Source organism: Lissotriton helveticus, chromosome 5_1 (genome assembly GCF_964261635.1).
Source record: "Lissotriton helveticus chromosome 5_1, aLisHel1.1, whole genome shotgun sequence".
NCBI classification, from domain to species: Eukaryota; Metazoa; Chordata; class Amphibia; order Caudata; family Salamandridae; genus Lissotriton; species Lissotriton helveticus.
The window spans coordinates 1,647,456,270-1,647,483,672 of record NC_136065.1 but is presented as its reverse complement, the minus strand read 5'-3'; the positions used below and the strand labels follow the sequence as shown (position 1 = coordinate 1,647,483,672).

The 27,403-nt window shown below is 43.1% G+C and overlaps 18 non-coding genes across 18 annotated transcripts; 6 read left to right on the top strand and 12 right to left on the bottom strand.

Moving 5' to 3' along the window:
• Positions 1 to 10,971: 10,971 nt before the first annotated feature.
• Positions 10,972 to 11,043, bottom strand: TRNAT-UGU (transfer RNA threonine (anticodon UGU)). The gene has a single exon. It is a non-coding gene; the product is annotated as a tRNA-Thr (tRNA).
• A 1,116-nt stretch (positions 11,044 to 12,159) lies between these two features.
• Positions 12,160 to 12,241, bottom strand: TRNAS-GCU (transfer RNA serine (anticodon GCU)). The gene has a single exon. It is a non-coding gene; the product is annotated as a tRNA-Ser (tRNA).
• A 292-nt stretch (positions 12,242 to 12,533) lies between these two features.
• On the top strand, positions 12,534 to 12,628 carry TRNAI-UAU (transfer RNA isoleucine (anticodon UAU)). The gene is made up of 2 exons: positions 12,534 to 12,571; positions 12,593 to 12,628. It is a non-coding gene; the product is annotated as a tRNA-Ile (tRNA).
• A 1,156-nt stretch (positions 12,629 to 13,784) lies between these two features.
• Positions 13,785 to 13,856, bottom strand: TRNAT-UGU (transfer RNA threonine (anticodon UGU)). The gene has a single exon. It is a non-coding gene; the product is annotated as a tRNA-Thr (tRNA).
• A 1,116-nt stretch (positions 13,857 to 14,972) lies between these two features.
• On the bottom strand, positions 14,973 to 15,054 carry TRNAS-GCU (transfer RNA serine (anticodon GCU)). Its single transcript has one exon. It is a non-coding gene; the product is annotated as a tRNA-Ser (tRNA).
• A 292-nt stretch (positions 15,055 to 15,346) lies between these two features.
• Positions 15,347 to 15,442, top strand: TRNAI-UAU (transfer RNA isoleucine (anticodon UAU)). Its single transcript has 2 exons — positions 15,347 to 15,384; positions 15,407 to 15,442. It is a non-coding gene; the product is annotated as a tRNA-Ile (tRNA).
• Positions 15,443 to 16,598: 1,156 nt separating this feature from the next.
• Positions 16,599 to 16,670, bottom strand: TRNAT-UGU (transfer RNA threonine (anticodon UGU)). The gene has a single exon. It is a non-coding gene; the product is annotated as a tRNA-Thr (tRNA).
• A 1,115-nt stretch (positions 16,671 to 17,785) lies between these two features.
• Positions 17,786 to 17,867, bottom strand: TRNAS-GCU (transfer RNA serine (anticodon GCU)). The gene has a single exon. It is a non-coding gene; the product is annotated as a tRNA-Ser (tRNA).
• Positions 17,868 to 18,159: 292 nt separating this feature from the next.
• TRNAI-UAU (transfer RNA isoleucine (anticodon UAU)) lies at positions 18,160 to 18,254 on the top strand. Its single transcript has 2 exons — positions 18,160 to 18,197; positions 18,219 to 18,254. It is a non-coding gene; the product is annotated as a tRNA-Ile (tRNA).
• Positions 18,255 to 19,408: 1,154 nt separating this feature from the next.
• Positions 19,409 to 19,480, bottom strand: TRNAT-UGU (transfer RNA threonine (anticodon UGU)). The gene has a single exon. It is a non-coding gene; the product is annotated as a tRNA-Thr (tRNA).
• Positions 19,481 to 20,596: 1,116 nt separating this feature from the next.
• TRNAS-GCU (transfer RNA serine (anticodon GCU)) lies at positions 20,597 to 20,678 on the bottom strand. Its single transcript has one exon. It is a non-coding gene; the product is annotated as a tRNA-Ser (tRNA).
• A 292-nt stretch (positions 20,679 to 20,970) lies between these two features.
• Positions 20,971 to 21,065, top strand: TRNAI-UAU (transfer RNA isoleucine (anticodon UAU)). The gene is made up of 2 exons: positions 20,971 to 21,008; positions 21,030 to 21,065. It is a non-coding gene; the product is annotated as a tRNA-Ile (tRNA).
• Positions 21,066 to 22,234: 1,169 nt separating this feature from the next.
• On the bottom strand, positions 22,235 to 22,306 carry TRNAT-UGU (transfer RNA threonine (anticodon UGU)). Its single transcript has one exon. It is a non-coding gene; the product is annotated as a tRNA-Thr (tRNA).
• A 1,116-nt stretch (positions 22,307 to 23,422) lies between these two features.
• On the bottom strand, positions 23,423 to 23,504 carry TRNAS-GCU (transfer RNA serine (anticodon GCU)). Its single transcript has one exon. It is a non-coding gene; the product is annotated as a tRNA-Ser (tRNA).
• A 292-nt stretch (positions 23,505 to 23,796) lies between these two features.
• On the top strand, positions 23,797 to 23,891 carry TRNAI-UAU (transfer RNA isoleucine (anticodon UAU)). The gene is made up of 2 exons: positions 23,797 to 23,834; positions 23,856 to 23,891. It is a non-coding gene; the product is annotated as a tRNA-Ile (tRNA).
• A 1,154-nt stretch (positions 23,892 to 25,045) lies between these two features.
• TRNAT-UGU (transfer RNA threonine (anticodon UGU)) lies at positions 25,046 to 25,117 on the bottom strand. Its single transcript has one exon. It is a non-coding gene; the product is annotated as a tRNA-Thr (tRNA).
• A 1,116-nt stretch (positions 25,118 to 26,233) lies between these two features.
• On the bottom strand, positions 26,234 to 26,315 carry TRNAS-GCU (transfer RNA serine (anticodon GCU)). The gene has a single exon. It is a non-coding gene; the product is annotated as a tRNA-Ser (tRNA).
• A 292-nt stretch (positions 26,316 to 26,607) lies between these two features.
• TRNAI-UAU (transfer RNA isoleucine (anticodon UAU)) lies at positions 26,608 to 26,702 on the top strand. The gene is made up of 2 exons: positions 26,608 to 26,645; positions 26,667 to 26,702. It is a non-coding gene; the product is annotated as a tRNA-Ile (tRNA).
• The last annotated feature ends 701 nt before the right edge of the window (positions 26,703 to 27,403 follow it).

The window sequence follows — 27,403 nt, the reverse complement described above, 5'->3', positions numbered from 1 at the left end:
GATAGCAGCGCGTCTCTCAGCGCGTCAGGAAGGCGGGGCTGCTGCCTGCGGGGTCTGCTTCTGCTCTCGGCTTCGGCAAGTATGGCTGCTCCGTCTTGTCACCACGCGTGTGTTTGCATAGGGCAAGGTCGGCAATATTTATACCTTAAAGGTGCCGGGATTGACGTAAGGATGGACATAGGTACGTCAATAAAGATGTCATACGACTTGCTCGTTAGCACATTCTTTACTAAAGTTCTCTGTGAAATCAAAACAATGGCCGCACGGATTATCCAGGTTGTCATAGGTTTGATTTGTTATGAGAACGTCGTATGCCTTATCAGGGGCTGGAGGAATGTCGCTTGTCTAATTAGATCTCAAGCGTTATGACCTAATCAGATAACACGTTCCTGTGCCGTAGTGTGACTGCGTCAGATAACGGTATCTGCATCATGGGGGATTTCTTGCCTCATGGGCTGACTGTTAGTTGACTAGCTAGGTAGTTTAACCAGAATAGGGTCAGGAATAGGGGGATCGATTCAGAACCTATAGAAATACACGACACCCACTCCACGCTAACTATGGTCATATCTACTAATCTATGCATAGTATAACATAGTACAACATACTATAGAGTATAGTGTATACCTTACCACCCCAAAATACATAAATGCATTTTGAAATTTTCAAATATACTGAAAAATTGCAGTCATATATATTGTATGCACTTCTCTCTGCAGTCGTCCTTGCGACTTGTAGATCATACGTTTCTTTTGATGATGTGAGCCTTGTAGGCGTCTGAAGAAGCACTGTTTTCATTCTGCTTAAAGTGTCTATTCGATTAGAAGTAATTTTCAAACTGGGCCATGCCCTCGCCTCCCTGTCTGGAAAGGAGCTGGGGAACAAAGAACGTCCACAGCACTTGACCTTCGCTGTCGTAGTGACGAGATAAGGAGTCCCGGGCATAAGACTACAACATCTGCGGTCTACAATAAGAATGTAACTCCCATTATAGAGTCTTTGAAAGAATGGTTCTATTTCAGTTGCAGGTGCACCTTGTTGGTGACATGAAAGGTTGTATGAATTCCCTTCACAGGCTCCGTGCAAACTAATACCGTTACACAGAAGCGTGCCGCTTAGTGACATAGCACAATTGTTGCCACTAAGAAACACTTTCTGTCCTTTATTACTGATACATGCATGTGAATAGGGCAGGTTCCATGTTGTTTTAAGGTACCCCTTTCCCAATTTCTCGTACATGCCAGCCTGTATATATTTTTGGCAGTATTGAAACCTGAAGGTTGAGATTGGAATATTTATGATTCCGTGGATTATCCATTCACTGACAGGTCGTTCTGACATTGTCATTGGTAATCTTTCTAGTTTTTCAATGCTCAAGATTGTATAATCAGCACCCTTCTGCGCCATACCGATTTGTCTATCAGTAAGGTTAAAGATTTGGAATAGTGACGTTGTGTTGATTAAACGCCAAGGCACGTAGCCTGAACGCAGATTTTGTAACGTCCAGCCAAGCTGTACAATAGAACGCAATTGTGACTGACCATGTTGTAATAACAGTAAGTCTTGCGATAATATATCGATTGCTGAAGACACAATGCTGTCCAATGAAAAAATTCTGGAGGACAGAGTCATTAACCCATTGTCCACTACAGAAAGTGATTTTTCCAAATTAATACGGTCAATTTCCCGTATTCTTTCTGCTGTCTCAATTTGAGTAACCTTCCAGGCCTCATTGTATGCTGCATATACAGAGGCTGCTATGAAACGCTTTTGACGCTGTTTGCGTGGTCCCAGTATGAAATCACGCAAGTCAGCACCATCAGTAAGTAAAGTTAGGTGTTGCTTAATTTCAGGCAGTGTGGAAGTTTGTAGCCATTGAAGGCATAATTTGCCCACACTGTAGGTTGTTATTATCCCTGGGTGATGTCTTTGGGGATATCTAGGGTCTGGCCTGGTCATTTTGAAACCCTGTGTTTTATTCAGGAATCTATCTTGACAGTTATTTGTATCTGTGGGCCAGATCAACCATTGTTTCCAATCAGGATGTGTTCTGTTTTGGTTAAGTATATGGTTTATGTCTATTTCTTCATCTGTATCAGAGTTATTGCTAAACATTGTTGGCTTTGGAATAGACAGGTTATTTAAATCTTTGATTTTGGCTAAGCCAAGACAGGTAGTTTGTTGAACAGTGTCATTTAAAAATATCATTTGTTCTGGGATCATGCAGGCTCTAAACAAAGCTTCTAAACCCTGTACTTGCCATTCTTTCGTCCCCCAAACACTTTTCAAATCAACATTTTTGTCCCAATAATCGAATCCAAAAGTATTCATTTTTTCAAAGAATGAGTCAGAATAAATCAATTTTGTGTTGGTTATCATGGTTTTGGTCCCTGTCTTGTTTGACAATTTAAAATAAAATGTTTCCGCATTACTTGTGTTAAAACCTGAAAAATATGAATATTTGCCATACACGGTTCTTGAGCTCCCTTTTGGAGGTGTAGCACAATGTTCCCATTGATTAAAATTTAAAACATTTCTAGGTTGTGCAGATTTATGCAAGAAATGGTTACCATAATGGTTATAGCAGTACATGCTGTCATAATTTGTAGAACCCTGCAAATAATCATGTTTTGTAAATTTAGCAGACATTACTAAGTCAGACATCATATTGTTAATACTTTCAAAGTCCCAATCGTCAGCAAATGAGTTTGGTTTTGCAAAGTCACTCAAGGAGATCTTGATTTGGTGTGGATATTTCAGGATCTCGACCGGACCATAAATTTCATAGTCAGTGTTGTCCCAGGCTACCCCACCAGGTATTGGAATTGCTGTGAAGTTGGCTGAAGAAAGTTCTGAAGAAAGTTCTCGTTTCTCGACGTGTGAAGATGTGTGTGGTTTGAGGACCAAGTTGATGTTCTGACTTGCTGTGTCCATTTTAGCATATTTTCCCTCAATGAAGCGTCCCAAGGTAAATACCATGATGAGCCAAAGTATGAGGATAAATGCACCAAAACCCACCCAAAATTCAATCCATGGAGAAATCAGATATGTTTCTTTTAGTTGTTTCAAAAGTTCCTTTGCTTTGTCTTTAAAGGATTTTGGTGATGGCTGTGTCTTTTGTTCACTGAAGCCGTCAGAGGAATCATCGAAGTTGATGAAGTAACCAGATGCAGTTCTATCAATTGTTCCAATTGGTTCAGGATTTTTGTTTCTTGCATTTTCACTTGGTACTTCAGTATAGATTGGTGTGTCTCTGCTAAATGTTTTTATTTGGGTTTTCAGAGGTCTTAGTTCTATTGCATTGTTGCATAGTCCTTGTTGTTCTTCTGTAGGCGTTTCGAATGTGATGAGCCTTTTTGATAGAACCTCTGTACTGGTAGCAAACCTTGGTGTTCTGCTACTTATTGGGAGTCCACTTGGCCTACTGTTTGTTATCGGCCACATGTTGTGGTTTTACCAGGTCGATGGATACAACTCGGTTCTCCTTTTTTCCAGCAAGTGGCGGTAGTACAACTGATCTTGTCCCGTTGACAGACAAGACAGGAACTGCTTTTCTGTAAGAAGGCCCAAATTCCTTCTTTACCGCGATCTTCTCCCTGACTAGATCCCCGACTTTTGGAATCCAGACAGGTCTTGCTGGGACAGGTGGTGAATCTTCAGTGGTCGTTGGCTGTTGTTTCAACTGTATGTTGCTCAGGTCTTTTCTTGTTTTGTTTAAGTCCTGCAAAATAGCCAAACGGTCTTTGACATCAAAGCTTTTTTCTGTTACCACTGAAGTCTGACTATCAAGGTCAGAGATCAACATCCTAGTTCCGAATAATAATTCGTACGGACTGAATCCCTTCAGAGAATTTCTTGGCAAGTTATTTAGACTACGTTGGACACTTATTAGATGTTTGACCCACCCAGCTCCCGAACCTAATATCCTTTCTATTATAGATTGCTTTCTGTCTTGGTTTTTTCTTTACACCATCCCATACCCTCAGGAAGGAAGTGAGAAGATTCCCGCTGGGCTGTGCTCATTTGGCCATTCTTTCCCCCCCCAGGCTGGATTGCCTGAGAAAAAGAAAAAAATGGTCGAACGTAGCATGCTCTTAGCGTATATGCCATTTAGACTCGCAAATCTTGTATAACAGTCCGGACGTCAGCCGAGTGCTGTGGATCTACATTATAAGTGGAAACTAGCCTGTATATGTTAATCGCAAGCCATTCTTTTTGTTGGTAATATTATCCGCCTTGCTACGACGAGGTATTAAACTGCTTCTCTCCCCACTGCGATCTCTGTTGCAGTTTGGGCAGTTTTTTACAAACATGGTGTAGTGCAGGCTCATGCCTGGCCACCAGTACCGTGATTGTAATTCTTCCAGAGAATCTTTTAATTTATGGTGTCGGAGACCCTCGCCCATGTGTGCGTCTGCGATTAACAAGTTTCTCCTGTCCATGTTTGGAATCACTCTATCCCCCACTCCAGGGATTCGAGCAAAAGGAATGGAGTTTGCATCTATGATGTATGTGTAATTGAGTGGATAGTTGATCGGTAACGCTGAGCAGTCGCCTTTTGATGACGTTTTCACCGCCAGCAATGTTTCGCCGTCAATGTATTTTAATGTACGCTTTTTCCGATCTACGGGAGCCGGTTTACTGGCTGCCGCTGCGGCTGTTTCAGCCAATGAATTCCCTACAACGTGAACGCCATCACGCTGGTGACTCAGTGAGTGTGTCACGTGAGTCTTTGGTAGTTCTTTTTTCAAAAGAGCTACTTGTTCCCAGAGCAGTCTCTGCTTTATTGGTGCATCTGTGTCATCTTTGTAACCGTTCTGAATCCAGGTCTGCAAATCCTTGTTATATGCTTTGACGCAGAAATATGAATCTGACACTATAAGTGTCGGGAATTCGCGATCCGCATTATCTAGCGCCATTTTCAAAGCTAATATTTCAGTTTGTAGTTCTGAATTAGTTTCTACTGAGTGTGATTTTGTTAATAGAGGTCTTAGTTTACCTCCGTGCCACACTTCTTTTGTAATCTCACATGTGGGATTGTATGCATGTTCTCCCCAAACGGAGGGTTGAGCATGTCCGTCTGTATAGATTACACAGGCGTAATGTCGTAGAGGCAGAATGTCGATTGGCAGAGGATACGTCTTTTCATATTTTAGATTTTTCAATTCTTCTAGTTCTGGATCAAAGAAGTAATATACTTTGTCCGTTGTGATTGAATTTACCCATTGTAACCATTCTGGATCCAATGTTGTTGTTGGTAAATTACACGGTGTTGTTAATGCCTCAAAGGCTGATTCAGCTGTTCTGACTGTGATATGTCTACCGTCAGCTATGTCTTTTTCTCTAGCTATTGCGGTTTGAACTGCTTGAACAATTTTTCCTTTGTTGTTGAATCTCTGTTCAGCTTTTGTGTACAAATGTGATTTGAATGCAATTGGTACCTTATCTCCCTCATTAGAGGTTAGGTATGTGAATCCGCATCTCCCTGGGATGACTCGGATCACAAGGTTGCGTGTATTATCACGGGTTTCTAATTTTGTTTTAATTAGCATGTCTGTTTGTAAGGATCTCAAAATTTCTGTGTGTGCTTGAGTCCAACTGGATCTTTTAAAGTCTGGTTTAATTAGATCATAAAGGGGTTTGACCCTTTCTGCGTAATTTGCAATATATGTTCTTCCGAAATTTAGGAAGCCTAAAATTGACTGTAGGTTTTTTAGTGTTTTAGGAGCTTGGATAACGGCACATTTCTCTAGGAAATTGTCTGCCAGGCTTTTACCTTCACTTGATAGCTCATATCCTAAGAATAGGACCGTCAGATGGGCAATTCTGGACTTTTTGAAGTTGAATTTGTAACCCTCTGCAGCGAACCCAAGTATTATGGTGTTCACTCTTTTCAAGTGAGTCTCCAAGTCATCATCTGTTAAGTAAATGTCATCGACATAAGATAATGCTTCATCATCATATTGTTGTAGTAATTCTGTTACTCTCGCTGAGAATACCCCCGGGCTATTCTTGTACCCCTGGGCTAACCGACAGAATTGTTTTTGAGTGCCATTTACTGAGAATGCAGTTAAATATCTGCTCTCTGGTGCTATGTTTTGACAAAAGAATCCGTTGGAGATGTCCAAGGTTGTTTTGTATTTTTTGCGCACTATGTTATTCATTAGTGCAGCACTGTGTGAGTTTTGCACTGCAAAAGTTTTGCAACATGTGTTAAGGTGTCGGTAATCCAAAACTAGACGGTACGAATTGTCTGGTTTGGAGACCGGAAACAAAGGATTGTTCATTTGTGAGGTGCAAGTTTCAATCACCCCCTGGTATTCTAGTTGATCTAGTATTTCATTTACTTGTTTTTTAGCTTCTTGCTTAATTGGGTACTGCCTTTGTGCAGTAGGTTGTGATTTTAACTGGATTTTGTGAGGAGGAGAATCCTCATCCCATCCTACATGATTTTTATATAAAGCAGGTGCTAAGGCCACTGCCCACTTTCTAGCAAGTGTATATTTTTTATGAATCGGTATTTGATTCGAGAAGGCAGGCATAATTACTTCTTCGCCATGAGGGCACTCCCTGACAAACTCTGGTGGCCAGTCTTTTTCAGCTAGAAGGATGTCATAACCCTTGGATAGGTTATCCCAAAATAGTCCCCTTATTTTCCTAGTCTTATCTCCCTCTATACGTAATGTTATCTCGTATATTTTGTGGGGCTTGCTAACTCTGGTATCTGCAGTTTCCACTTGAAGGTATTCATTCGTGTCCACTGTCTCCAGATGATTCATAAGGACTTTGCGAGCTATGCTCACCTCTGCTGCGCTGTCTAGCATTGTCTGAGCCCACTCTCCGTTTTTCAGTTGTGTCCTCAGTATTCTCGGCATTGTTAACTACCTTGATACTGGCTACCTTCTTTTTTGGAAATTGTGATTTCTTTTTCAGTTGAGCAGGTTCCTTGTCTTTGGACTTGGCGTGCTCTTCTGATCGTCCTCTTCTTTCCGATTTCTGCGAGGAAGTCTGAAAAGATTGAGAGGGACGTGTATCAATGTCTTGATATCTATCAGGTTTTTTAATATTATCCCTATTTCTAAGGTTATATCTATTCCCAGAGGGTTCACTCTGGGGTGACCTTTGTCTCGGGTTTGGAGATTTCTCTCTTCGCCTAGGAGACCTTCCTCTGGACTGGAATTTCTTTTCTTTAGGATTGGATTGTTTGTTTCCATCCCAGTTCATTTTTGGTGAATTATTATTATTAAAAAATATTTTTTCTGGACTTGTAGTCAGTTGCGGTTTTACTGGTATTCCACCTAGACTATCTCTGCCTAGTTCTTCATAGGATTTTTCTATGATTCTGGCAATTTCAGCTGGTTGGTCTGCTATATCTGTCTCTTTTAACCTCTGGCGGATCGCCACGTTTGCTGCTTCACCCTTTATATTGGCTAGTAATATAGCCGAGACCTGCTTGAAGTCTTTTAGTAATTTCATACCAAGAGTTAAAGCAGGTTCTGGACCGTATTCATCTTGAATTTGTTTTAGCACATCTGGTATTACCGAAATGGATGGAACACCGTGCGTTTTTGTGTAGATGGAAGCAAAGACTGTAGCCCAAGTGTCACAGTCCTCAATGTGTGGTGCGATTCCCATTGGGAGACATATAGTCAGAATCCTGTGTTTTTCCAGCGGGGTGGTGTCAGGAAACACCGCCTCTATTTGGGTGATTTTCTGTGCCAACCAGAATGGTATCTGTTCCCGTTTAGCTGGAACTTTACCTAGGCAGGATTGGATGTTCTGTGGTGTAATTTTATTTGTGTTCCCCTGGTGAGGGGTCAGCTGTGGAAGTTTAATCGCTGGCTGAATTGTTGAAGTCCGCATTACATACTGAACTAATTGTCTGTGAATTTTTAGTAGTTGTTTTAGCTGTATTAGCAGCTCTGCTGCAGGCATTCTTTCGATGTCTGGATATGGTGTGTATCCGGCTAGGACCGGCCACGTTGCTCCTGGTCTTCCTAAAGGACCGAGCCTTGTAATGTGATTATTATGTTTTAGGGCGCCATCAAATAAGAGCAAATGCTCTTGGAATTTGAGTGGTACTTCCACCTCCTCGAAAGGAGTGTACTCATTAGGAGGTTCCTCTACTTTGTAATAGTGGAAGTACTTTGTTATAGTATTAGCTGCTGGAAAATGTATCCATGTATAGTATACCTCTGTCTGCCGATATGCGTGTGCCTCGATTACGAATATGACTGTGCCACCTCTAGGTGTCAGTCCATTTTCTATAAGTTTTAAGGTTATAGATCTCCTTTTGGCGACCGGAATGAGTATTATATCCGCGTCTGCTGCTTGCATGGTAGCATCAGCATCTGCTATTTCAGTAGCTAATCTAGTAACCTCTCGTTCTTCATCGCTGTCCATTTTGCTGACAGGATGGTATTATGTTTATTTGTAGATCAGGTTTCTTTATGGAAACAGAGATTAGATGCACAATATTTTGGAACTGTTTTATCCTTCAACGTTGACTAGACCAAGAACCATACATAGGAGTTCCCTCCTGCGAGGTTTTGGAGGATATTATAACCTTTCACCCACTCCAGACGTCTTTGGAGTATTTGGGAAAAGGGGTCTGAGTGAGAAAGCACGACTGAGTTACTCTAAATGTCTTACGTTAGTTTTATCGCCCTTTCCAAACACGTTGGGCGCCATGTAGTGTAGCTCCTATTTTCCCAATAGGCTCTGCGCATTGGAATAGTACCTACAGCAGTAAAGGCCTAGGCCAGACGTTAACTAGGTCTACTACTGTCGATACTAGACTTAATTTTTGGGTTTGCCAGCTAAGCTCAGAGTTCGCTAGAAACTTTCTCGAATGTTCAAGGAAGGATTAACTTCCCTGATTAGACAAGAAGGGATTTAGTTTCTGACAACCATAGAACATGACAACTTTGCTCTCCCCTAATCAAGAGTCAATCTCCAGAGTCGTGTGAGTACAAGGCAATTATTTTACTCAGTCAGTACGTGCATTCTTAGTCTCATCAGAATGTAGAGAAAAAGGAAGAGACGGGCGTGTTCAATAAAAGATGTTATTTATTGATCAGTCTCTTTTCTCGTACAAGAGAAATGGATCGATATTATTGCAATACTTATAGTTAAGTAAAGTGCATACGTTAAAAGCAATAGTACAAAATAATACTGTAAAAACATTTATATGGTTTCTGAGCCATATGATGTTTAAAATGATTAAAATATATTTACATACACATATACATTTGACTAAACGTACTCAACTGGTGTTTCTAAATACGCCTACCCCGTGTACCTGACCTAAGTCTAATACGTGGGCGGGAATAGAAAGTTACAGTTTAAGTTAAGTTTGTTTTTGCCAAGTGAATAACTAAAGAATTCTCTAGGAGGGGTTATTCAGTTCTGTACCTGGAATTTAGGATGAATGAGGAATGGTATCTCTTTCTCTGCTCTCGATATTCCAGGCTGCCTGCGAGGGCTGCCCAGAAGCGCCGGTGCTGGGTCTCTCGGCTTGAGATAGCAGCGCGTCTCTCAGCGTGTCAGGAAGGCGGGGCTGCTGCCTGCGGGGTCTGCTTCTGCTCTCGGCTTCGGCAAGTATGGCTGCTCCGTCTTGTCACCACGCGTGTGTTTGCATAGGGCAAGGTCGGCAATATTTATACCTTAAAGGTGCCGGGATTGACGTAAGGATGGACATAGGTACGTCAATAAAGATGTCATACGACTTGCTCGTTAGCACATTCTTTACTAAAGTTCTCTGTGAAATCAAAACAATGGCCGCACGGATTATCCAGGTTGTCATAGGTTTGATTTGTTATGAGAACGTCGTATGCCTTATCAGGGGCTGGAGGAATGTCGCTTGTCTAATTAGATCTCAAGCGTTATGACCTAATCAGATAACACGTTCCTGTGCCGTAGTGTGACTGCGTCAGATAACGGTATCTGCATCATGGGGGATTTCTTGCCTCATGGGCTGACTGTTAGTTGACTAGCTAGATAGTTTAACCAGAATAGGGTCAGGAATAGGGGGATCGATTCAGAACCTATAGAAATACACGACAAACCATATACTGAGGAGCTGCAAACAGTGCTGTATCAGCTACTTACAATAAAATTTAACTGAAAGACATATCAAAAGAAGAGCGTCATCATATTAATGTTTCTAGTCAACATAAGAGTTGCACCATAGCAGCTTATGGTGCTTTCTGCTCAGATTGTGCCTCCAATCCCACATTGATTTTTTTTATTCTTTGCAGTTTAAAAAACAATTCATGCTCAAAGTTAACTTTTTAAAACCATTCAACCTAATATATTTATTTCTCTAACTTGTGAATGTGGTCCATGTTCTCTTTTCCTCATCCCCATCACGATACTCCTTTTCCCGAAATCAGGTTCACTTCTTTATCCAGCCCACCCATCCAAGGTCACCAAATCTATGAAGCGATTCTGCTTTTTCTCACATTCTCTCTATGTACAAGATACCTTGTATCATTTGAATGGACAGCAGGAGAGTCGGATATTTATGGTTAGTGGGGGTGGGGTTTTGAAGATTAACCTCATTTGACTAAGAGCCGGGGCATCTGGGAGGAAAAGTATTTTAAGGGGGATGAAGTTCACATCTACTTGGTGAAATTTCTAGATCCTTATTTCATCCTTTCTGTGGATGCAGACTCAGTCGGAACAGAGGTCATAGTCCTCGCTCTGACTTTCAAAGGAACTTCAAATATGCATGGCTTATTTGGCTTTGCCCGGCAGGGCTTGCCCGGCGGGGTGAGAATGGCGTTTGTCAGGCGTTCGTCAGGCGATCGGAAGGGGTGAGGCGATAGTTTATGGTTCAATGGTTTTCATGAAGTCTTCTTGATACGATGAAAGCAGGAAAGGGAAGCTTGTCAATAAGCAAACTTAAGACAAGGTGTGACTCCTAGAAAGAATGACTTGGAAACAACATACAGAAACTCACATATAAAAAGGCCCTGATGAGGCTTGAACTCATGACCCCTGGTTTACAAGACCAGTGCTCTGCCACTGAGCTACAAGGCCAGCCTGCCTGCAGTATGTAAATCGCTTCATGTATTCTTACTGCGGTATGAAGATATCTATGATTTTGAGACTCTGTATGGAAATGCAGTTGCATTTGAATGTCTACATGCGTGCACAAATTGAAGAGCATGCTTAAGACACTTTTCTTGGAAGTAGGAAAAACTCCATTTTGATTTGAGAACATAAGAGTATTCACATGTATGACCATACTGATAGCTCTAGTTAGTATGTCCACAATCAGTGACAGATAGAGAACTCACTTATTAGAAGTGATCTGTCTCTGTGGGGCAGACATATGTCAACAGTCATACACTTGAGATGGCTGAAACTTTAGGAGTAAGAGCTGCTTTCTTATCAGTCTATCTATCCAAACTGGTTAGAAGTAACCCTGGGCGTCCGAATCGGCTACGCCCACGGAGTAGGCGTAGTGTTGCCTTCTACGCATTTTGCGTAGACAGCGTAGCCGGCAACACTACGCCCACTCCGTGAGCGTAGCCGATTCGGCCGCCACCCGCCTCCCTCCCGCCCTCCCCTACATACATTATTTAAGCAACTAACCTTAATAAAACAATTTTTAAAGCACTTACCATGTCCGGGGCTCTTCCGGGGCTCCCTCTTGGAATAGCGTCCCTTCCTGGATACCAATGCACATGCGCGGCCTCCCGCGCATGCGCATTGGTATCCAGGACGACGCTATTCCAAGATGGAGCCCCGGACGAGCCCCGGACACGGTAAGTGCTTTAAAATTGTTTTATTAAGGGTAGTTGCTTAAATAATGTATGTAGGGGAGAGCGGGAGGGAGGTGCATAGTGGGGCTACGCGGAGTGCGGGAGTGGGCGTAGCTTCTCGCCCACTCCGCGTAGCTCCGCGAAGCCCCACTACGCCCACTACGACCAGGGTTAGTTAGAAGGCCAGGAGTGAGGGAAAGGCAATCCTCTGGACACTTCATGAAAGATCTAATTTCAATTAAGCACAAAACACTTCCCTTAATTTGACATAATTGCCAAAATGGAATAGTCAGTTGGGCCCTTCTAGTGGATTATGGCTGTGTCTTGAAAGAGAGTGTAATTGTACTACGAGACATGCCCACCTTCAAAAGAGTGTCTGATGGCGTTCCGACGAAAGTGGGATTCGAACCCACGCGTGCAGAGCACAATGGATTAGCAGTCTATCGCCTTAACGACTCGGCCACCTCGTCTGCCTTAGGTGACTATGTTTCCTTTTTTAGGAAATTCTTACGATGTGCTAATTACAAATAATCATAAGTTTCTCCTAGACTGTGTCAGAACTGGCAAATATATGTGGTGTTCAATAGACAGAGCACATGATATAGCAGAATTATCAAATCTGTTCCATTAGGACTGTAGTTTTTAATAGTCATGATAACATGCTAGCATGTGAGTCGATCTTGCACAGTGCATAAGGGAGCAGTGCCAGTATCTACTTGGTCAGCTCTAGATGGCTCAACTGGGGAGGTATGAGAACAGTGAGCTCCAGTGGTGCAATCGGTTAGCGCGCGGTACTTATACAGCAGTACTTGCATTGAGGCATGCTGAGGTTGTGAGTTCGAGCCTCACCTGGAGCAGCTTACTGGTTTTTCATACACCATTTCACTAAAATTAAAGATTAAACTCAGGGTAAAGACGGCCCTTGCTAGAGAGTCTTTACTTCTTTTCAGGATCTGCGTGTCCGACTCTTCCAGGTGCAAATATCACAATCCTATTCGATGCTCCTTATAAACATTCCATGATGTGCCGTCTTGCATAGCATGCAAACACCACATCAGTGCATTTAAAAATACATTTGTAGAATAATAAATATGATGAAAACATTGTTGTCACGGGATAACCATATACTGAGGAGCTGCAAACAGTGCTGTATCAGCTACTTACAATAAAATTTAACTGAAAGACATATCAAAAGAAGAGCGTCATCATATTAATGTTTCTAGTCAGCATAAGAGTTGCACCATAGCAGCTTATGGTGCTTTCTGCTCAGATTGTGCCTCCAATCCCACATTGATTTTTTTTATTCTTTGCAGTTTAAAAAAAACAATTCATGCTCAAAGTTAACTTTTTAAAACCATTCAACCTAATATATTTATTTCTCTAACTTGTGAATGTGGTCCATGTTCTCTTTTCCTCATCCCCATCACGATACTCCTTTTCCCGAAATCAGGTTCACTTCTTTATCCAGCCCACCCATACAAGGTCACCAAATCTATGAAGCGATTCTGCTTTTTCTCACATTCTCTCTATGTACAAGATACCTTGTATCATTTGAATGGACAGCAGGAGAGTCGGATATTTATGGTTAGTGGGGGTGGGGTTTTGAAGATTAACCTCATTTGACTAAGAGCCGGGGCATCTGGGAGGAAAAGTATTTTAAGGGGGATGAAGTTCACATCTCCTTGGTGAAATTTCTAGATCCTTATTTCATCCTTTCTGTGGATGCAGACTCAGTCGGAACAGAGGTCATAGTCCTCGCTCTGACTTTCAAAGGAACTTCAAATATGCATGGCTTATTTGGCTTTGCCCGGCGGGGTGAGAATGGCGTTTGTCAGGCATTCGTCAGGCGATCGGAAGGGGTGAGGCGATAGTTTATGGTTCAATGGTTTTCATGAAGTCTTCTTGATACGATGAAAGCAGGAAAGGGAAGCTTGTCAATAAGCAAACTTAAGACAAGGTGTGACTCCTAGAAAGAATGACTTGGAAACAACATACAGAAACTCACATATAAAAAGGCCCTGATGAGGCTTGAACTCATGACCCCTGGTTTACAAGACCAGTGCTCTGCCACTGAGCTACAAGGCCAGCCTGCCTGCAGTATGTAAATCGCTTCATGTATTCTTACTGCGGTATGAAGATATCTATGATTTTGAGACTCTGTATGGAAATGCAGTTGCATTTGAATGTCTACATGCGTGCACAAATTGAAGAGCATGCTTAAGACACTTTTCTTGGAAGTAGGAAAAACTCCATTTTGATTTGAGAACATAAGAGTATTCACATTTATGACCATACTGATAGCTCTAGTTAGTATGTCCACAATCAGTGATAGATAGAGAACTCACTTATTAGAAGTGATCTGTCTCTGTGGGGCAGACATATGTCAACAGTCATACACTTGAGATGGCTGAAACTTTAGGAGTAAGAGCTGCTTTCTTATCAGTCTATCTATCCAAACTGGTTAGAAGTAACCCTGGGCGTCCGAATCGGCTACGCCCACGGAGTAGGCGTAGTGTTGCCTTCTACGCATTTTGCGTAGACAGCGTAGCCGGCAACACTACGCCCACTCCGTGTGCGTAGCCGATTCGGCCACCACCCGCCTCCCTCCCGCCCTCCCCTACATACATTATTTAAGCAACTAACCTTAATAAAACAATTTTTAAAGCACTTACCATGTCCGGGGCTCTTCCGGGGCTCCCTCTTGGAATAGCGTCCCTTCCTGGATACCAATGCGCATGCGCGGCCTCCCGCGCATGCGCATTGGTATCCAGGACGACGCTATTCCAAGAGGGAGACCCGGAAGAGCCCCGGGCACGGTAAGTGCTTTAAAATTGTTTTATTAAGGGTAGTTGCTTAAATAATGTATGTAGGGGAGAGCAGGAGGGAGGTGCGTAGTGGGGCTACGCGGAGTGCGGGAGTGGGCGTAGCTTCTCGCCCACTCCGCGTAGCTCCGCGGAGCCCCACTACGCCCACTACGACCAGGGTTAGTTAGAAGGCCAGGAGTGAGGGAAAGGCAATCCTCTGGACACTTCATGAAAGATCTAATTTCAATTAAGCACAAAACACTTCCCTTAATTTGACATAATTGCCAAAATGGAATAGTCAGTTGGGCCCTTCTAGTGGATTATGGCTGTGTCTTGAAAGAGAGTGTAATTGTACTACGAGACATGCCCACCTTCAAAAGAGTGTCTGATGGCGTTCCGACGAAGGTGGGATTCGAACCCACCCGTGCAGAGCACAATAGATTAGCAGTCCATCGCCTTAACCACTCGGCCACCTCGTCTGCCTTAGGTGACTATGTTTCATTTTTTAGGAAATTCTTACGATGTGCTAATTACAAATAATCATAAGTTTCTCCTAGACTGTGTCAGAACTGGCAAATATATGTGGTGTTCAATAGACAGAGCACATGATATAGCAGAATTATCAAATCTGTTCCATTAGGACTGTAGTTTTTAATAGTCATGATAACATGCTAGCATGTGAGTCGATCTTGCACAGTGCATAAGGGAGCAGTGCCAGTATCTACTTGGTCAGCTCTAGATGGCTCAACTGGGGAGGTATGAGAACAGTGAGCTCCAGTGGTGCACTCGGTTAGCGCGCGGTACTTATACAGCAGTACTTGCATTGAGGGCATGCTGAGGTTGTGAGTTCGAGCCTCACCTGGAGCAGCTTACTGGTTTTTCATAAACCATTTCACTAAAATTAAAGATTAAACTCAGGGTAAAGACGGCCCTTGCTAGAGAGTCTTTACTTCTTTTCAGGATCTGCGTGTCCGACTCTTCCAGGTGCAAATATCACAATCCTATTCGATGCTCCTTATAAACATTCCATGATGTGCCGTCTTGCATAGCATGCAAACACCACATCAGTGCATTTAAAAATACATTTGTAGAATAATAAATATGATGAAAACATTGTTGTCACGGGATAACCATATACTGAGGAGCTGCAAACAGTGCTGTATCAGCTACTTACAATAAAATTTAACTGAAAGACATATCAAAAGAAGAGCGTCATCATATTAATGTTTCTAGTCAGCATAAGAGTTGCACCATAGCAGCTTATGGTGCTTTCTGCTCAGATTGTGCCTCCAATCCCACATTGATTTTTTTTATTCTTTGCAGTTTAAAAAAAACAATTCATGCTCAAAGTTAACTTTTTAAAACCATTCAACCTAATATATTTATTTCTCTAACTTGTGAATGTGGTCCATGTTCTCTTTTCCTCATCCCCATCACGATACTCCTTTTCCCGAAATCAGGTTCACTTCTTTATCCAGCCCACCCATACAAGGTCACCAAATCTATGAAGCGATTCTGCTTTTTCTCACATTCTCTCTATGTACAAGATACCTTGTATCATTTGAATGGACAGCAGGAGAGTCGGATATTTATGGTTAGTGGGGGTGGGGTTTTGAAGATTAACCTCATTTGACTAAGAGCCGGGGCATCTGGGAGGAAAAGTATTTTAAGGGGGATGAAGTTCACATCTCCTTGGTGAAATTTCTAGATCCTTATTTCATCCTTTCTGTGGATGCAGACTCAGTCGGAACAGAGGTCATAGTCCTCGCTCTGACTTTCAAAGGAACTTCAAATATGCATGGCTTATTTGGCTTTGCCCGGTGGGGTGAGAATGGCGTTTGTCAGGCATTCGTCAGGCGATCGGAAGGGGTGAGGCGATAGTTTATGGTTCAATGGTTTTCATGAAGTCTTCTTGATACGATGAAAGCAGGAAAGGGAAGCTTGTCAATAAGCAAACTTAAGACAAGGTGTGACTCCTAGAAAGAATGACTTGGAAACAACATACAGAAACTCACATATAAAAAGGCCCTGATGAGGCTTGAACTCATGACCCCTGGTTTACAAGACCAGTGCTCTGCCACTGAGCTACAAGGCCAGCCTGCCTGCAGTATGTAAATCGCTTCATGTATTCTTACTGCGGTATGAAGATATCTATGATTTTGAGACTCTGTATGGAAATGCAGTTGCATTTGAATGTCTACATGCGTGCACAAATTGAAGAGCATGCTTAAGACACTTTTCTTGGAAGTAGGAAAAACTCCATTTTGATTTGAGAACATAAGAGTATTCACATTTATGACCATACTGATAGCTCTAGTTAGTATGTCCACAATCAGTGATAGATAGAGAACTCACTTATTAGAAGTGATCTGTCTCTGTGGGGCAGACATATGTCAACAGTCATACACTTGAGATGGCTGAAACTTTAGGAGTAAGAGCTGCTTTCTTATCAGTCTATCTATCCAAACTGGTTAGAAGTAACCCTGGGCGTCCGAATCGGCTACGCCCACGGAGTAGGCGTAGTGTTGCCTTCTACGCATTTTGCGTAGACAGCGTAGCCGGCAACACTACGCCCACTCCGTGTGCGTAGCCGATTCGGCCACCACCCGCCTCCCTCCCGCCCTCCCCTACATACATTATTTAAGCAACTAACCTTAATAAAACAATTTTTAAAGCACTTACCATGTCCGGGGCTCTTCCGGGGCTCCCTCTTGGAATAGCGTCCCTTCCTGGATACCAATGCGCATGCGCGGCCTCCCGCGCATGCGCATTGGTATCCAGGACGACGCTATTCCAAGAGGGAGACCCGGACGAGCCCCGGGCACGGTAAGTGCTTTAAAATTGTTTTATTAAGGGTAGTTGCTTAAATAATGTATGTAGGGGAGAGCAGGAGGGAGGTGCGTAGTGGGGCTACGCGGAGTGCGGGAGTGGGCGTAGCTTCTCGCCCACTCCGCGTAGCTCCGCGGAGCCCCACTACGCCCACTACGACCAGGGTTAGTTAGAAGGCCGAGGTGAGGGAAAGGCAATCCTCTGGACACTTCATGAAAGATCTAATTTCAATTAAGCACAAAACACTTCCCTTAATTTGACATAATTGCCAAAATGGAATAGTCAGTTGGGCCCTTCTAGTGGATTATGGCTGTGTCTTGAAAGAGAGTGTAATTGTACTACGAGACATGCCCACCTTCAAAAGAGTGTCTGATGGCGTTCCGACGAAGGTGGGATTCGAACCCACGCGTGCAGAGCACAATAGATTAGCAGTCCATCGCCTTAACCACTCGGCCACCTCGTCTGCCTTAGGTGACTATGTTTCATTTTTTAGGAAATTCTTACGATGTGCTAATTACAAATAATCATAAGTTTCTCCTAGACTGTGTCAGAACTGGCAAATATATGTGGTGTTCAATAGACAGAGCACATGATATAGCAGAATTATCAAATCTGTTCCATTAGGACTGTAGTTTTTAATAGTCATGATAACATGCTAGCATGTGAGTCGATCTTGCACAGTGAATAAGGGAGCAGTGCCAGTATCTACTTGGTCAGCTCTAGATGGCTCAACTGGGGAGGTATAAGAACAGTGAGCTCCAGTGGCGCAATCGGTTAGCGCGCGGTACTTATACAGCAGTACTTGCATTGAGGCATGCCGAGGTTGTGAGTTCGAGCCTCACCTGGAGCAGCTTACTGGTTTTTCATAAACCATTTCACTAAAAGTAAAGAATAAACTCAGGGGAAAGATGGCCCTTGCTAGAGATTTTTTACTTCTTTTCAGGATCTGCGTGTCCGACTCTTCCAGGTGCAAATATCACAATCCTATTCGATGCTCCTTATAAACATTCCATGATGTGCCGTCTTGCATAGCATGCAAACACCACATCAGTGCATTTAAAAATACATTTGTAGAATAATAAATATGATGAAAACATTGTTGTCACGGGATAACCATATACTGAGGAGCTGCAAACAGTGCTGTATCAGCTACTTACAATAAAATTTAACTGAAAGACATATCAAAAGAAGAGCGTCATCATATTAATGTTTCTAGTCAGCATAAGAGTTGCACCATAGCAGCTTATGGTGCTTTCTGCTCAGATTGTGCCTCCAATCCCACATTGATTTTTTTTATTCTTTGCAGTTTAAAAAACAATTCATGCTCAAAGTTAACTTTTTAAAACCATTCAACCTAATATATTTATTTCTCTAACTTGTGAATGTGGTCCATGTTCTCTTTTCCTCATCCCCATCACGATACTCCTTTTCCCGAAATCATGTTCACTTCTTTATCCAGCCCACCCATCCAAGGTCACCAAATCTATGAAGCGATTCTGCTTTTTCTCACATTCTCTCTATGTACAAGATACCTTGTATCATTTGAATGGACAGCAGGAGAGTCGGATATTTATGGTTAGTGGGGGTGGGGTTTTGAAGATTAACCTCATTTGACTAAGAGCCGGGGCATCTGGGAGGAAAAGTATTTTAAGGGGGATGAAGTTCACATCTCCTTGGTGAAATTTCTAGATCCTTATTTCATCCTTTCTGTGGATGCAGACTCAGTCGGAACAGAGGTCATAGTCCTCGCTCTGACTTTCAAAGGAACTTCAAATATGCATGGCTTATTTGGCTTTGCCCGGCGGGGTGAGAATGGCGTTTGTCAGACGTTCGTCAGGCGATCGGAAGGGGTGAGGCGATAGTTTATGGTTCAATGGTTTTCATGAAGTCTTCTTGATACGATGAAAGCAGGAAAGGGAAGCTTGTCAATAAGCAAACTTAAGACAAGGTGTGATTCCTAGAAAGAATGACTTGGAAACAACATACAGAAACTCACACATAAAAAGGCCCTGATGAGGCTTGAACTCATGACCCCTGGTTTACAAGACCAGTGCTCTGCCACTGAGCTACAAGGCCAGCCTGCCTGCAGTATGTAAATCGCTTCATGTATTCTTACTGCGGTATGAAGATATCTATGATTTTGAGACTCTGTATGGAAATGCAGTTGCATTTGAATGTCTACATGCGTGCACAAATTGAAGAGCATGCTTAAGACACTTTTCTTGGAAGTAGGAAAAACTCCATTTTGATTTGAGAACATAAGAGTATTCACATTTATGACCATACTGATAGCTCTAGTTAGTATGTCCACAATCAGTGACAGATAGAGAACTCACTTATTAGAAGTGTTCTGTCTCTGTGGGGCAGACATATGTCAACAGTCATACACTTGAGATGGCTGAAACTTTAGGAGTAAGAGCTGCTTTCTTATCAGTCTATCTATCCAAACTGGTTAGAAGTAACCCTGGGCGTCCGAATCGGCTACGCCCACGGAGTAGGCGTAGTGTTGCCTTCTACGCATTTTGCGTAGACAGCGTAGCCGGCAACACTACGCCCACTCCGTGTGCGTAGCCGATTCGGCCGCCACCCGCCTCCCTCCCGCCCTCCCCTACATACATTATTTAAGCAACTAACCTTAATAAAACAATTTTTAAAGCACTTACCATGTCCGGGGCTCTTCCGGGGCTCCCTCTTGGAATAGCGTCCCTTCCTGGATACCAATGCGCATGCGCGGCCTCCCGCGCATGCGCATTGGTATCCAGGACGACGCTATTCCAAGATGGAGCCCCGGACGAGCCCCGGACACGGTAAGTGCTTTAAAATTGTTTTATTAAGGGTAGTTGCTTAAATAATGTATGTAGGGGAGAGCGGGAGGGAGGTGCGTAGTGGGGCTGCGCGGAGTGCGGGAGTGGGCGTAGCTTCTCGCCCACTCCGCGTAGCTCCGCGGAGCCCCACTACGCCCACTACGACCAGGGTTAGTTAGAAGGCCAGGAGTGAGGGAAAGGCAATCCTCTGGACACTTCATGAAAGATCTAATTTCAATTAAGCACAAAACACTTCCCTTAATTTGACATAATTGCCAAAATGGAATAGTCAGTTGGGCCCTTCTAGTGGATTATGGCTGTGTCTTGAAAGAGAGTGTAATTGTACTACGAGACATGCCCACCTTCAAAAGAGTGTCTAATGGCGTTCCGACGAAGGTGGGATTCGAACCCACGCGTGCAGAGCACAACGGATTAGCAGTCCATCGCCTTAACCACTCGGCCACCTCGTCTGCCTTAGGTGACTATGTTTCATTTTTTAGGAAATTCTTACGATGTGCTAATTACAAATAATCATAAGTTTCTCCTAGACTGTGTCAGAACTGGCAAATATATGTGGTGTTCAATAGACAGAGCACATGATATAGCAGAATTATCAAATCTGTTCCATTAGGACTGTAGTTTTTAATAGTCATGATAACATGCTAGCATGTGAGTCGATCTTGCACAGTGAATAAGGGAGCAGTGCCAGTATCTACTTGGTCAGCTCTAGATGGCTCAACTGGGGAGGTATGAGAACAGTGAGCTCCAGTGGCGCAATCGGTTAGCGCGCGGTACTTATACAGCAGTACTTGCATTGAGGCATGCCGAGGTTGTGAGTTCGAGCCTCACCTGGAGCAGCTTACTGGTTTTTCATAAACCATTTCACTAAAAGTAAAGAATAAACTCAGGGGAAAGACGGCCCTTGCTAGAGAGTTTTTACTTCTTTTCAGGATCTGCGTGTCCGACTCTTCCAGGTGCAAATATCACAATCCTATTCGATGCTCCTTATAAACATTCCATGATGTGCCGTCTTGCATAGCATGCAAACACCACATCAGTGCATTTAAAAATACATTTGTAGAATAATAAATATGATGAAAACATTGTTGTCACGGGATAACCATATACTGAGGAGCTGCAAACAGTGCTGTATCAGCTACTTACAATAACATTTAACTGAAAGACATATCAAAAGAAGAGCGTCATCATATTAATGTTTCTAGTCAACATAAGAGTTGCACCATAGCAGCTTATGGTGCTTTCTGCTCAGATTGTGCCTCCAATCCCACATTGATTTTTTTTATTCTTTGCAGTTTAAAAAAATAATTCATGCTCAAAGTTAACTTTTTAAAACCATTCAACCTAATATATTTATTTCTCTAACTTGTGAATGTGGTCCATGTTCTCTTTTCCTCATCCCCATCACGATACTCCTTTTCCCGAAATCAGGTTCACTTCTTTATCCAGCCCACCCATCCAAGGTCACCAAATCTATGAAGCGATTCTGCTTTTTCTCACATTCTCTCTATGTACAAGATACCTTGTATCATTTGAATGGACAGCAGGAGAGTCGGATATTTATGGTTAGTGGGGGTGGGGTTTTGAAGATTAACCTCATTTGACTAAGAGCCGGGGCATCTGGGAGGAAAAGTATTTTAAGGGGGATGAAGTTCACATCTCCTTGGTGAAATTTCTAGATCCTTATTTCATCCTTTCTGTGGATGCAGACTCAGTCGGAACAGAGGTCATAGTCCTTGCTCTGACTTTCAAAGGAACTTCAAATATGCATGGCTTATTTGGCTTTGCCCGGCAGGGCTTGCCCGGCGGGGTGAGAATGGCGTTTGTCAGACGTTCGTCAGGCGATCGGAAGGGGTGAGGCGATAGTTTATGGTTCAATGGTTTTCATGAAGTCTTCTTGATACGATGAAAGCAGGAAAGGGAAGCTTGTCAATAAGCAAACTTAAGACAAGGTGTGATTCCTAGAAAGAATGACTTGGAAACAACATACAGAAACTCACACATAAAAAGGCCCTGATGAGGCTTGAACTCATGACCCCTGGTTTACAAGACCAGTGCTCTGCCACTGAGCTACAAGGCCAGCCTGCCTGCAGTATGTAAATCGCTTCATGTATTCTTACTGCGGTATGAAGATATCTATGATTTTGAGACTCTGTATGGAAATGCAGTTGCATTTGAATGTCTACATGCGTGCACAAATTGAAGAGCATGCTTAAGACACTTTTCTTGGAAGTAGGAAAAACTCCATTTTGATTTGAGAACATAAGAGTATTCACATTTATGACCATACTGATAGCTCTAGTTAGTATGTCCACAATCAGTGACAGATAGAGAACTCACTTATTAGAAGTGATCTGTCTCTGTGGGGCAGACATATGTCAACAGTCATACACTTGAGATGGCTGAAACTTTAGGAGTAAAAGCTGCTTTCTTATCAGTCTATCTATCCAAACTGGTTAGAAGTAACCCTGGGCATCCGAATCGGCTACGCCCACGGAGTAGGCGTAGTGTTGCCTTCTACGCAATTTGCGTAGACAGCGTAGCCGGCAACACTACGCCCACGCCGTGTGCGTAGCCGATTCGGCCGCCACCCGCCTCCCTCCCGCCCTCCCCTACATACATTATTTAAGCAACTAACCTTAATAAAACAATTTTTAAAGCACTTACCATGTCCGGGGCTCTTCCGGGGCTCCCTCTTGGAATAGCGTCCCTTCCTGGATACCAATGCGCATGCGCGGCCTCCCGCGCATGCGCATTGGTATCCAGGACGACGCTATTCCAAGATGGAGCCCCGGACGAGCCCCGGACACGGTAAGTGCTTTAAAATTGTTTTATTAAGGGTAGTTGCTTAAATAATGTATGTAGGGGAGAGCGGGAGGGAGGTGCGTAGTGGGGCTACACGGAGTGCGGGAGTGGGCGTAGCTTCTCGGCCACTCCGTGTAGCTCCGCGGAGCCCCACTACGCCCACTACGACCAGGGTTAGTTAGAAGGCCAGGAGTGAGGGAAAGGCAATCCTCTGGACACTTCATGAAAGATCTAATTTCAATTAAGCACAAAACACTTCCCTTAATTTGACATAATTGCCAAAATGGAATAGTCAGTTGGGCCCTTCTAGTGGATTATGGCTGTGTCTTGAAAGAGAGTGTAATTGTACTACGAGACATGCCCACCTTCAAAAGAGTGTCTGATGGCGTTCCGACGAAGGTGGGATTCGAACCCATGCGTGCAGAGCACAATGGATTAGCAGTCCATCGCCTTAACCACTCGGCCACCTCGTCTGCCTTAGGTGACTATGTTTCATTTTTTAGGAAATTCTTACGATGTGCTAATTACAAATAATCATAAGTTTCTCCTAGACTGTGTCAGAACTGGCAAATATATGTGGTGTTCAATAGACAGAGCACATGATATAGCAGAATTATCAAATCTGTTCCATTAGGACTGTAGTTTTTAATAGTCATGATAACATGCTAGCATGTGAGTCGATCTTGCACAGTGAATAAGGGAGCAGTGCCAGTATCTACTTGGTCAGCTCTAGATGGCTCAACTGGGGAGGTATGAGAACAGTGAGCTCCAGTGGCGCAATCGGTTAGCGCGCGGTACTTATACAGCAGTACTTGCATTGAGGCATGCCGAGGTTGTGAGTTCGAGCCTCACCTGGAGCAGCTTACTGGTTTTTCATAAACCATTTCACTAAAAGTAAAGAATAAACTCAGGGGAAAGATGGCCCTTGCTAGAGAGTTTTTACTTCTTTTCAGGATCTGCGTGTCCGACTCTTCCAGGTGCAAATATCACAATCCTATTCGATGCTCCTTATAAACATTCCATGATGTGCCGTCTTGCATAGCATGCAAACACCACATCAGTGCATTTAAAAATACATTTGTAGAATAATAAATATGATGAAAACATTGTTGTCACGGGATAACCATATACTGAGGAGCTGCAAACAGTGCTGTATCAGCTACTTACAATAAAATTTAACTGAAAGACATATCAAAAGAAGAGCGTCATCATATTAATGTTTCTAGTCAGCATAAGAGTTGCACCATAGCAGCTTATGGTGCTTTCTGCTCAGATTGTGCCTCCAATCCCACATTGATTTTTTTTATTCTTTGCAGTTTAAAAAACAATTCATGCTCAAAGTTAACTTTTTAAAACCATTCAACCTAATATATTTATTTCTCTAACTTGTGAATGTGGTCCATGTTCTCTTTTCCTCATCCCCATCACGATACTCCTTTTCCCGAAATCATGTTCACTTCTTTATCCAGCCCACCCATCCAAGGTCACCAAATCTATGAAGCGATTCTGCTTTTTCTCACATTCTCTCTATGTACAAGATACCTTGTATCATTTGAATGGACAGCAGGAGAGTCGGATATTTATGGTTAGTGGGGGTGGGGTTTTGAAGATTAACCTCATTTGACTAAGAGCCGGGGCATCTGGGAGGAAAAGTATTTTAAGGGGGATGAAGTTCACATCTCCTTGGTGAAATTTCTAGATCCTTATTTCATCCTTTCTGTGGATGCAGACTCAGTCGGAACAGAGGTCATAGTCCTCGCTCTGACTTTCAAAGGAACTTCAAATATGCATGGCTTATTTGGCTTTGCCCGGCGGGGTGAGAATGGCGTTTGTCAGACGTTCGTCAGGCGATCGGAAGGGGTGAGGCGATAGTTTATGGTTCAATGGTTTTCATGAAGTCTTCTTGATACGATGAAAGCAGGAAAGGGAAGCTTGTCAATAAGCAAACTTAAGACAAGGTGTGATTCCTAGAAAGAATGACTTGGAAACAACATACAGAAACTCACACATAAAAAGGCCCTGATGAGGCTTGAACTCATGACCCCTGGTTTACAAGACCAGTGCTCTGCCACTGAGCTACAAGGCCAGCCTGCCTGCAGTATGTAAATCGCTTCATGTATTCTTACTGCGGTATGAAGATATCTATGATTTTGAGACTCTGTATGGAAATGCAGTTGCATTTGAATGTCTACATGCGTGCACAAATTGAAGAGCATGCTTAAGACACTTTTCTTGGAAGTAGGAAAAACTCCATTTTGATTTGAGAACATAAGAGTATTCACATTTATGACCATACTGATAGCTCTAGTTAGTATGTCCACAATCAGTGACAGATAGAGAACTCACTTATTAGAAGTGTTCTGTCTCTGTGGGGCAGACATATGTCAACAGTCATACACTTGAGATGGCTGAAACTTTAGGAGTAAGAGCTGCTTTCTTATCAGTCTATCTATCCAAACTGGTTAGAAGTAACCCTGGGCGTCCGAATCGGCTACGCCCACGGAGTAGGCGTAGTGTTGCCTTCTACGCATTTTGCGTAGACAGCGTAGCCGGCAACACTACGCCCACTCCGTGTGCGTAGCCGATTCGGCCGCCACCCGCCTCCCTCCCGCCCTCCCCTACATACATTATTTAAGCAACTAACCTTAATAAAACAATTTTTAAAGCACTTACCATGTCCGGGGCTCTTCCGGGGCTCCCTCTTGGAATAGCGTCCCTTCCTGGATACCAATGCGCATGCGCGGCCTCCCGCGCATGCGCATTGGTATCCAGGACGACGCTATTCCAAGATGGAGCCCCGGACAAGCCCCGGACACGGTAAGTGCTTTAAAATTGTTTTATTAAGGGTAGTTGCTTAAATAATGTATGTAGGGGAGAGCGGGAGGGAGGTGCGTAGTGGGGCTGCGCGGAGTGCGGGAGTGGGCGTAGCTTCTCGCCCACTCCGCGTAGCTCCGCGGAGCCCCACTACGCCCACTACGACCAGGGTTAGTTAGAAGGCCAGGAGTGAGGGAAAGGCAATCCTCTGGACACTTCATGAAAGATCTAATTTCAATTAAGCACAAAACACTTCCCTTAATTTGACATAATTGCCAAAATGGAATAGTCAGTTGGGCCCTTCTAGTGGATTATGGCTGTGTCTTGAAAGAGAGTGTAATTGTACTACGAGACATGCCCACCTTCAAAAGAGTGTCTAATGGCGTTCCGACGAAGGTGGGATTCGAACCCACGCGTGCAGAGCACAACGGATTAGCAGTCCATCGCCTTAACATCTCGGCCACCTCGTCTGCCTTAGGTGACTATGTTTCATTTTTTAGGAAATTCTTACGATGTGCTAATTACAAATAATCATAAGTTTCTCCTAGACTGTGTCAGAACTGGCAAATATATGTGGTGTTCAATAGACAGAGCACATGATATAGCAGAATTATCAAATCTGTTCCATTAGGACTGTAGTTTTTAATAGTCATGATAACATGCTAGCATGTGAGTCGATCTTGCACAGTGAATAAGGGAGCAGTGCCAGTATCTACTTGGTCAGCTCTAGATGGCTCAACTGGGGAGGTATGAGAACAGTGAGCTCCAGTGGCGCAATCGGTTAGCGCGCGGTACTTATACAGCAGTACTTGCATTGAGGCATGCCGAGGTTGTGAGTTCGAGCCTCACCTGGAGCAGCTTACTGGTTTTTCATAAACCATTTCACTAAAAGTAAAGAATAAACTCAGGGGAAAGACGGCCCTTGCTAGAGAGTTTTTACTTCTTTTCAGGATCTGCGTGTCCGACTCTTCCAGGTGCAAATATCACAATCCTATTCGATGCTCCTTATAAACATTCCATGATGTGCCGTCTTGCATAGCATGCAAACACCACATCAGTGCATTTAAAAATACATTTGTAGAATAATAAATATGATGAAAACATTGTTGTCACGGGATAACCATATACTGAGGAGCTGCAAACAGTGCTGTATCAGCTACTTACAATAACATTTAACTGAAAGACATATCAAAAGAAGAGCGTCATCATATTAATGTTTCTAGTCAACATAAGAGTTGCACCATAGCAGCTTATGGTGCTTTCTGCTCAGATTGTGCCTCCAATCCCACATTGATTTTTTTTATTCTTTGCAGTTTAAAAAAATAATTCATGCTCAAAGTTAACTTTTTAAAACCATTCAACCTAATATATTTATTTCTCTAACTTGTGAATGTGGTCCATGTTCTCTTTTCCTCATCCCCATCACGATACTCCTTTTCCCGAAATCAGGTTCACTTCTTTATCCAGCCCACCCATCCAAGGTCACCAAATCTATGAAGCGATTCTGCTTTTTCTCACATTCTCTCTATGTACAAGATACCTTGTATCATTTGAATGG